Below are 10,519 nucleotides of genomic sequence, written 5' to 3' on the forward strand. Positions count from 1 at the left end.
GCAGGAACCCAGACTCCCAGGTACATTTAGAGCAACAATAATACAGAATACGAAATATACCAAAGAATTATACCGAAGGATATATATGAAATATACCAAAACTTTCATTTGCAAAAAAAGGTACATAAGTTTTTGCCCGTTAATATCATATATGCAGTACATTAAGAATGTAACTTGGCAAGCTGCCTAAACAAACAAACAAACGGTCAAACAAACAAACAAACAAAAAGGTCATGATTTGGTGAAGAAAATGGCTCATTCGAGCTTTTTTTTTTCATTTTATTGGTGTCGTATGAAGATTTATTAGAAAAAGCTGTGGCGACTTAGTAGTCAGAGTAGCACATGTTAGACAAAAGTGCAGATATCGCACACAGCAATTCAGGTGCCACAGCGTATCTTCTTTTTTCTCTTCTCTACGATTACCCCCGGGAGGCAACACAAGCCATCTTGGGTCGTAAGGCGTAGCCAGTGTCAAGAGGGGTTTAAGTCGGCGTCCTTGAACCATGTCACGACCGCGAAGTCTGAGGTAGTAGGACGGCGTTATGGGCTCATAGATGTAGTTGACAGAAGACTGAGTACTTTGATGCGGTAGGGGTCATCACAGCGTGCAAGAAAATTGATTTAAGGCCAGGGCTGTGAGGTGGTGTCCACAACCAAACGAGAGAACTAGTCGGGAAGTCTAGATAATCTACAGCGTAAGGCGCGTCATTGTCAAGTTGCATTTTTTTCACGACACCCTACCAAATGTCGCGTGGCAATTTATCAAAAAAAAGCAGTGACGCCTTGGCAGTCAGAGTAACACCTGTCTGACAACAATTCAGATCTATCGCACACAAACAGACGTCCGAGCGTGTCTTAATTTTTCTTTTCACTACACTAGGCATAATTCATCAGTATGTTTTGTGAGGCTAACGTCTTAACATGGAATGAAAGCACATTTTTTTGCCACAGTTACATTTAAAGGGCCTTTATTACTGGGCGTTCAATATGAAGCAGCAATCAATAGATCCTACTCATGGAGGCACCATCACTATCAAACAGAATTCCTTTTCCCGAAAAAAAAAAAGGACGATTTTTCACCGATGGCAGCAGTATTGATTGATGCGTCAAAATAGAAAGAAACGCAAAATATGCGGTTTTCGTTAAAGAAGTATAAACCACAGCTATAACGTATCCATATTAAGCCGATGTACGAATAAACGAACATAAAAATATGCTAAGAAGCTAGAAGTCGTACCGAAAGCCAATTTAGTACATGTAATACTGAACAGCTCATTTTTATTTTTCGTTCGATTGTCGAGAAAGCAATACTTTGAAGATATTACAAAGCATATGTTGCTTGTGAATATTTGTTAGGACTGCAGCTTTGGAAAGTTGATTGATGATTAAGATAGATTTACCAGCGGGAAAAGACAGAACACTTAAGAAGGAACAGACACATGCAGCACTGAATTCACAACTGATTGATTATGACTGCGAACGCAAGGCCTTTTTCAAAGCACACATCATTGAAACAAAAAAAGGATAACATGATGATAAGAAGCGATGAAAAAACTAGTTGCAACTCCTTGCCGAAAAAAAGGCAATCAACCAAAGGTAAGAGCGCAGTCCGACATTCTTAAACCACCAAGTACACTCCCAATATACTAAATAAGTGAAAAGTATAGTTGATCCTAAAACCAACCAGCAAACACGTTAAAGCCAGAGAAGCCTAGGCAGCCACACAAGAAATGGTAAGAAAGATATAAAACATCAAAAAGTAAAACCGAAATATAAGAAATGTATGAGGCAAAGGAAAAAAGACCTACTCAATAGGTATGTGCTGTAGGTAGCTCACTTCCTTGTCAAAGACTGAGAAGGAGGGCCTGCTGACTCATCTCTCACCAAGCCTCTGAATTCTCCCAAACAATTTTCTCGCCACGCATAAGACAGTGCGGACCTCGAAATGCAGGTTGTAGCCAAAGTCTTTGCAGTGCATCGACAAATGACTGCAGGTGACCACTGACAGATTTCGCTTGTGCTCTTTGAGGTAAACATCAAGACACCTGCCCGTTTATCCGACATAGTACTTGCCGCATTAGAGTAGAGCCGAGTACACGACTTCTTGCTCACACGACACAAAAGGATGACGGTACCTTCTTTCCTCTGGGAACAAAGACATGTCCGAAACAATGAGGAAGCAGACTACCTACAGCGTATGTTTTTTTGTTGTTTTTTTAACTCCGTGCTTCATACATTCTTTATATTTGTCGACGACCACCACATCCTTACTTCTAGCTTTCCAAAGTTTATAGCATTTTTTGTGAATATTTGTCCTGTAATTGTTTGTATTTATTTACATTATCAGTCTCAGATTTTTTCTTTTATTTTTAATGCTCTGTACCCGCTCCTACGATAGCCCTCTAACCGGGATGCAGTATGTGAAGATAAATAAATAAATAACTACATAAATAAATAAATAAATAAATAAATACCACTGCATAATATAGCATACGAAAGCCCAACCACATCAAATGGCCCCGGACCTTGAATAAATAACAAGATTAGCTGTGCCAGAACCCAGTTTGATCATGCATTAAAAAACGAGCAAAAAGATGTACCCCAAAATAAATATTTCACTTGCACGATAATGCTCTGGATATGTAAGTTTACTGCTGTGGTGACATCAGTTATGAAATAAATTACGCCATGAACCTCCTCTATTTTAGGCGATTGCCTTTACGAAAATCCGTTAGATTTTACGTCTGAGATGGAATCACGCCCGCCAGGGTAGCCTTGGCGAAAGCCAGAACGAAACACCTTTGCGTATATGAGAAGTACAAATTGAAATACATGTGCACGGACTCTATAAACATATGCACACCTCTAAAACGTCGACACAAAAACAGGTTGAAAGGATACGCCCAGAGCACGAAGGGGCACAATGTCCAAAGCAGTACCAATGCAGTCCTTGCACTGATACTGCTTTTCCGACAAAAAAAAAGGCAGTTTAGCTGTCAGGGCAACATAATATTCACTTTTATCACTTCATTTCATAAGGATAGCGAAGGATTCCTTAATTTTTTCCTCTGAAAGTGTCCCCCCATGGCCTGGAGGCTTTCATGTTACGGGTGCTCCTAAATCGCTTCCGCGAAGTTGCTCACGCTCGCTAGAAGCGGTGCTTTGCACGTTAGCTGCTTGCTAACAGAGCACTTGCACCGTTGACATCCCCTACGGCTTTCGAAGAAGCAGGCTTTCGCACAACCGCGTACGACATTCTGAAAGTTATATGTACCTCGTAAAAAAACTTTTTTAAGACCAATAAAAGTTTTTGACAAAAATAAAAAAAGGGCTCAAAACAACAAAAATAATAAAGAAAAACTTCCCATCAATAGACTTACTGCTCACGCACGCCTGTACATATGCGCATATAAAGGCTTCAGGTTGCCTTTTATCTATATATATTAAATGGTAGTATCGATTACCAATACAAACTATGAGTTTAGTAATGTCTCCGAGAACCGAAATCTTAGGCTTACAATTATTTCATTGAATTATTGCGCACATACATTACCTACTACATACTCATATGAAACGGACAAATATAAATATGAAACTTAACATATTAGGTTAGATGACTTTGTTTATGAATTCGTTTCCATGCAAACATCCTATTACATAGAATATGAGTGGTATATTGTTTTTTGTAGCAAGTGCAAGTTCCATTTTACTTGGTAAGCTATATAAAAATTAGGTTAGACTAAAATCGTGTGCATACTGTAAACCCTTATTGGAGAGCTTTACGAAAACTAGTCATCTTAGTTACGCAGAACTTTGATAGGAACGCTAAACCATTGTCTTGAGGTGGAAAACGTAAGAAGCAGCTGGAAATTTCCGTAACAAAGAACTTACTTTGTGATATAATTTCCTAAAACAAAGACATATCTTGGGGGTGGTAACGTTTTAACGCGATATCGCTAGAGAGCTCGTGTTGCAGAAATTTCGCCGTCAGCGTTGGCGCCGTTGGTTGTGAGCGAAAAAGCAAGTTACAGAGATCGCCGCGGGATGTCCACACGTGCGCGCGCGATCACACTGAGAAAGCCGCGCATTCGAAAGAAAAAACAAAAGCTCTCAAGGTCACGAGGCGTAGGTGACGTAGTTTCTTTGCCCCTGCCACCATTCCATGCTTAGCTTCCAGCGTTTTCGTCGAGACGAGGGAAGAGATAATACAACTTCAGCATGCGACAAGCCTTTGTAACTCCATTCCCACTGGACGGATTCTTAAACTTTTTGCACCGTTGAATTCGTTAGGCAATAAGCTCTTCTAGCGAATTCATTCCATGGTTACTTGAAAGAGTGTTTTAGGGCCCTTTTAACGCATTTTTTACAGGTGTCACGACGAAAATGAGCCCATTCGGCGATAATAGCGCACGCTGGTATAATCTACTGTGTGCGTATGTGTGTGCGGGCGTATGTGTGTATATAACAAAACATATTATAAGTGTGCACGTAGTGATTGAAGGGTGCACCAGGGGTCAGATTTCGCTATCGCGTTCAACTCTTAGAGGCAAAGCTTAAGGGTCCCCCAATTTTTCGCTCTTTCCCAGCGGCAACATTTTAGGCCGAAAATGACCGTCCCCGAGTGGGCCTGGTTAGGTGACGCGGAGTTTACTCGTGTCTGTTGTGAACCAAACACAGTTGTTCTGCACGTTCACTCACTCACTCACTCACTCACTCACACTGCGTATAGCTGCGTCTTATGGTGCCGTTATTATTTATTGAAACCTTATCGTTTGAAGTTCTCGAGTTAAAGCAAGTAGAATCCGTTTTTTTCCTCCCTAGCAATATCTTACGCTAATGACTGTCATCAATATTTAGAATATTTATATAAAATTAGGTGGTCGTCGACATAAGTCATACAGGACTACTATAATGATTACTATAATTTCATTATGAAGGCGAATGCATGAGTGCAATATAAATGATGATCGTGGTAGACCATGAGAAGATTCAAAATAGTTAAAAAGGAGATAGCGTAGTCGCACAATAAACTTCTTTTGCAGTGTAACGGGGCATCTAAACTTACAAAATGATCCATTGTTTTTCATTGGGCAATAAAACTTGGTGTGAAGTAAGGACTGAAAAGTTCGCATTCTTCTCATACAAAACTACATTTCGCGCTATCGTGGGTGTGCAGCCAAATACTTCAATCGTTTGTACAACTCTTGTTTGCTGGTTATAATAGAACCAAATGACAGTACGTAAATTATCATGAACTTACATACCTTGTGTTGTGAAGGTAGATCACAAGAGTAATTGGCACTTGAGAGAACATCTCGCTCGCTCCTTAGGCATGAAAAGCCACACAGTTGTTTCTTTTCCGTTCTGCATAAAACCTATCACCCTAAAGTGCAACACACCACCTGCATAGAGATGCACATAGACTGGTATACGAGCACCAATTCGTCATTTATTAGTGAATCACACAAAGATCGAAATTCTTCATACTAAACGGTTGAGGAGCACTGCTTGCAAGAAAATAATCGTCAAGCGTATATGAGGTGAAGACCAATGAAATTGAAGACATTGTTTGTAATACACGGCAAGAGAAGCTTTTGTTTAATAGCTGAGTTGATGAAAGTTTGCATAACCAAGTTTGATACGAGTTATGCCTATTTTCGTTCCATGCGGCGAGCAATGTGATGAAGAAGAAGCCACGCGCGAGTTACAGCTTCAGTGTCATCTAATGTATTTATCTACGCACTGCATTGTTCTTACGTTATGCTGCAAAATGAACCCCAATTGAGATCATTAGGTAGCGACAATGCACGGAAAGCTTCTCTTCAAGCGATACTGCTACACAGCATGAAGAGCCGTCATGCACATAAAGTGCCCGTGAAGGAAGTTGCAGAGTTCTCTCAGGTGAAGGACGAGACAAATGCGTTTGGTGTGAGCAAAATTAAAGATGACTGCAACCTTACTAGGGCAATAGCATTATTACAATAAAACAATACAGGATTGTTCTATTTTGACGCAGTAGCACCAAACTCAAGCAACTAGTTTAGAGGTTTGCGATATCTAATAAATGCCACTATAGGTGATTATTACTCAACATTTTATTGACGTAAAAACCTCTGCTTCTTTTTGCTTATTTTAATGCATTAGTATATAATGCAGTAGCATGTAATTATGAGGCAGGTTGCAAGGGGAGGGTACATAGCAATAATTTTTGACTGGTGATGTTTTCAGAATGCATACGATACCCAAGTACTGGAGTTCTTCATTCATAGCAGTTGCAAAACGTTGCTCCAAAACCCGAACTTGACCAAGGGCGATTCTCCGTAGGGTTTTCAAATTTTCGCGCCATCTGAGAGCAGCAAAATAAAACACTATATTGATGCCTGACTTGCTTGCGCTCCTCGCAAACTTTTCAGCGCCACACGCAACGCATGCGTCCTCGCGAGAGTTTATTGTTTTGTGTTTGGTCGACATTTGAGTCCACAATCAGCAGAATCCCATGATTTCAACCAAGTTCGAGCTCCAATTTCACAACCTGGGTCCTATGGAAAGCGTGAGAACTTGTATGATTAAAACAATTTGCTAGTACAAGGGCGTTATTGCAGTTCACTCCTGAAGTCAAACCCGTGTCCTTGTGCTAAGCAGCGCGAGGTCATAACGGTAAGGGTTCTAGTTGGATACCTGTACTATAGATATCACTTAGGCGAGGTGTGTCGGGCGATCGCGAACACCAAAGAATCTCAGCACAGAAACTCAGTACACAGCCAGAGCCACTTTCACGTTCTCTGATTTTACGTTCTGTGCATCAGGTTTCTCAACTCATTATAGAAAAGACCAACCATCTCTACACACAGGTAATTCAGTTGTCACGGATCAGCATTAAGCTAGGTTAAGTCAAAACATTGATGAAGCCTAAACTTGTTTCTCTGCTGATCTTTCCCGGCTCTTTTTTTTCTTCTCAATTTCCCTCTCTCGCTTTCCCTCCCACGAAAAAATAGAGCTATTCAAAACATCTTTTTCTTCAAGCGAACCTGCGCTATTACCATTTTGCGTCACAAAAAGAGGTTTGCACTTACCAAACTTTCAAAGAAACCCAACTTACTTTCTCAAATACTCTAGAGATATTTTTGTTTATGATGTAGTGCATTTTTTCTGAACCATTCTTCGAAAAGGCGAAGCCATTTCAGCGCTCACTTGAGCTTCACTGCTTCGGAGCCTCGAGCTTTTGAACTCATCTTATTCCTAAGGACTTTGCTAACCTAATTTGTATTCTTATATAGCTGTTATTGTATTGCGTCCTTACTGGGTACTATGTTTAAACACATTGCAAGCTGCTGTCGCTGACAGCCCAAAAAAACAAAGAGGGACATTTAGGTGCTTTAAAATGAAGTATGTTGACTTTAGCCTTTGCCCGCACGAGGCAAATAAAATCAGTCTCGATGTACAGCGTTCAGACAATTTCTGCGGAGCAGAGAAGCCTTTGTCGTCGCAATTTGTCTGCCTTAAAACAAGTACTCCCAAACATGCTTAGACCCTTTAAGATGATTGCTAAAACCTTATTTGCTTCAGTGACAAGGTTAACTCAGGTGAAAGGCTTCCTTAATGCTTTCGTATAGCATTAGGATTACTACATGAACACACAGAAAATGAATATCCATCAACTCTCGTACGAGGATATTGGCTGTCTGAATCCTTTCAAAACATTAATAATGATAATGAAAAAAGCAAGAGGTTGCTCCAGTACAACTAATGGCAGATGAATCTAGTTTTGTGATTTGCTCTATATCAGCTTGTCTGACGAATTTGGAGCTAGTTGGTTGTTCCATAGGGCCAGATCAGCGCACACTTTACAACTGGGGACATAAGAGATACTGTGATCTATATTAATGCCCTTTATGTCATGTTGATACGTGCTGCATAACTACGCCTTCAAATGCAGAATAAACCTTTAGCTGCTAGCACCGCCCCTGTATATTATTTCTTATGTCCGTCTTCGTTAAGTGCGCGCTGTTTTTGCCGGTTGAATAATAACGGTTGTGTATGAGAAGTTCCCAACCGTAGAAAACTACTACAGCGCCGCATCATCAACTTTTGTATTTGTTTGTTCATTTTAAATATATTTCTTGCACTTCATTGTACGAATGAAGTAAAGAAGACGGTAGCACGGAGTCGTATCGTATAGAGCCATGAATACATCAGCGCCACCTACTACATGACGAAAACACATTCATAACGTCAAGACTAACGTGAGAAAAATCAAAATTGATCAAGGAGTCTTCTGACTAATCGGCTCGCTGCTCAGCAGTGCAATAATTATGATCGAGAGTTATATATTTCGTCAACAAATAGTACATAAAAAGTTAACTAAAGTTAAACGCACCGATTCAACGAGTTGAATATTCTTTAACTTTGTAGAGATTTCGATAAAAGCCCATCTGGTAATGAGGCCATTGGACATGACTGCCCTAACAAGAAACTAGAAACGGGTTGCTATTTTTTGTGGTCGGTATTCTTATTTATACTTTTTGGTTATTGCATACCACTTTTTCACTCTTTCAGATGAGGAAAACGAAATGCAAGGTGGTGAGTGTCTTTTTTTGCTTTTCTTCTTTGGCTATAGATACGTAAATTATAAGCAATGCGTGCTAGCTGCTTCCCTTTCGTCAATGTGAAGCGATAAAGAAACAAGGCTTACCGACAGAAGCAGCATGAGCAATTATAGCGCCGCTTGGCATTTCTGTCTCGTACAAAAGCTAATAGAAAATAAAAAAAAATATGGGGGAAGCTCATTTCTGGTAGCTAACAACTTCGCCTCTGGCATTTCGACGTTGCTAAGCAGAACGCAGTCACCGTCGCATTCTCAGCGCGAGAAGGGAGACATTTTGAGCCTCGAGCTTGCTTACGATATTCGCGTCCCATTAGGCCTGCGGCACCGTATCTAGCAACTATGACAAGTGGGAGTTACATAACGGGCAGAGAACGCTTCTCATTTATGACGCCACGCACTTGAGTTTCGTCAGCCCGAAGATGGCTTGAAGACTCGTCAAGCGTTGATCTGTAGGCAACCGTGACGGGACCATGAGGCACACCTTTTCACATCAAATGTATACATGCTCACGTCGTCTAGGACGTGGTAATTTGATATTATTTCTTATTTATAAGTAGGCTAGCGGTGAGCTGTTTTAGAATATGCGTGGTGTGGCGCACTCAATGCCAGAGAGCAGCTTTTCAAAGATTAGAGTGAAGTCGTTATAAGGCCGCATACGCAACTTGGATACAGAAATCACACAAATTGCATATCACCAATGTTGTGCTCATTTTTTTTCTTTTTGCCGACTTTGCGCCGATATATACTTACTTTACACTCTTATAAAACAGTCGCCCTCTTTTCAACTTGTAGTCTTAAATTATCTGTTTAAAATTTTTGTAAGTTTGCAAGTTTTTTTTGTACGAAAACTAATTCTGCATTGCAAGAAAATCTGTATGCCATCTTATCAGAATATCAGAATGCCGCTATAGAACAGTTTTGACTTGAAGCACTGGTAATGCTTCAATATTGACTTGGCCTTATACGCCGGTGTGTCTTGCTGAACGTCGAGCACGTCCACTAAAGCATGTGACTCATTCGCGTGAATACCCGACTGGAGGCCGAATTGAGAACCCGTTAAGCCTATATACTGAAGAGGCAAAGGCAAATCAAGGAATACCATTACGCAGAACTTGCGTGGCTTACTCGCTTGTAGCCTCGCAATTAAATTAATGAGAGCTGCTAACGAACCAACTAATGCAATGCACTTATACACTCATTCGGTCCGAGAGGATTACTGGAAAGTGTAGATAATTATGAAAAACTTCGCATGGCTGAACATCAAATTTTGCCGTGAACATGGTCACGGTTGCAAGATATCTTAAGAGCAGGAAAAGCTGTGCATAAAAAAAGGAGTATAAATAAGAAAGTCTGTGTGCCTGTGTTTATTTGTGTATGTGTGTGTTCGCGCGCGCGTGCGCGTGTGCTTGTGTGAAATAGAGGGAGATGAACAGAGAGATAGCACGTTCTAGGAAAAGCGCACAAGGTTACAGCCCCTTTTCTTTATTTTAATGTCTGAGGTGTTAAGTTCCAACACCACAGTATGATTCTGAGGGATGCCGTATGGGAGGGCTCTTGAAAATCTAGAAAATCTCGTGTTGTTAAACCGTGCACCGACATCCCCCGTGCATGGGCCTCTACCATTAACGGTACATGGGCCTTTCCATCGAAATGCGACCGCAGCAGCCGGGACCGAACCCGCAACCTACGGATCATTGTAACCGCTACACCCCCGTGGCGGCAGACTTACCGCCCTTCTCCTGTTTCCCTTCTGTGTAACTTGTCGCCCTGACTCCGCTTAACCATGATCGCTGTTATACTTTGGTCCGGCATCTCATAAATAATTAGGCTTAAGCAACGAAAACGCCGGAAACCGTTTGCACCATGTGCTGCTTGACTTTCTTAAAGGGAAAATCAAATGCTGTGTGGTGAAAA

The sequence above is a fragment of the Rhipicephalus microplus genome, chromosome 4 (genome assembly GCF_043290135.1).
Source record: "Rhipicephalus microplus isolate Deutch F79 chromosome 4, USDA_Rmic, whole genome shotgun sequence".
Taxonomy (NCBI): Eukaryota; Metazoa; Arthropoda; class Arachnida; order Ixodida; family Ixodidae; genus Rhipicephalus; species Rhipicephalus microplus.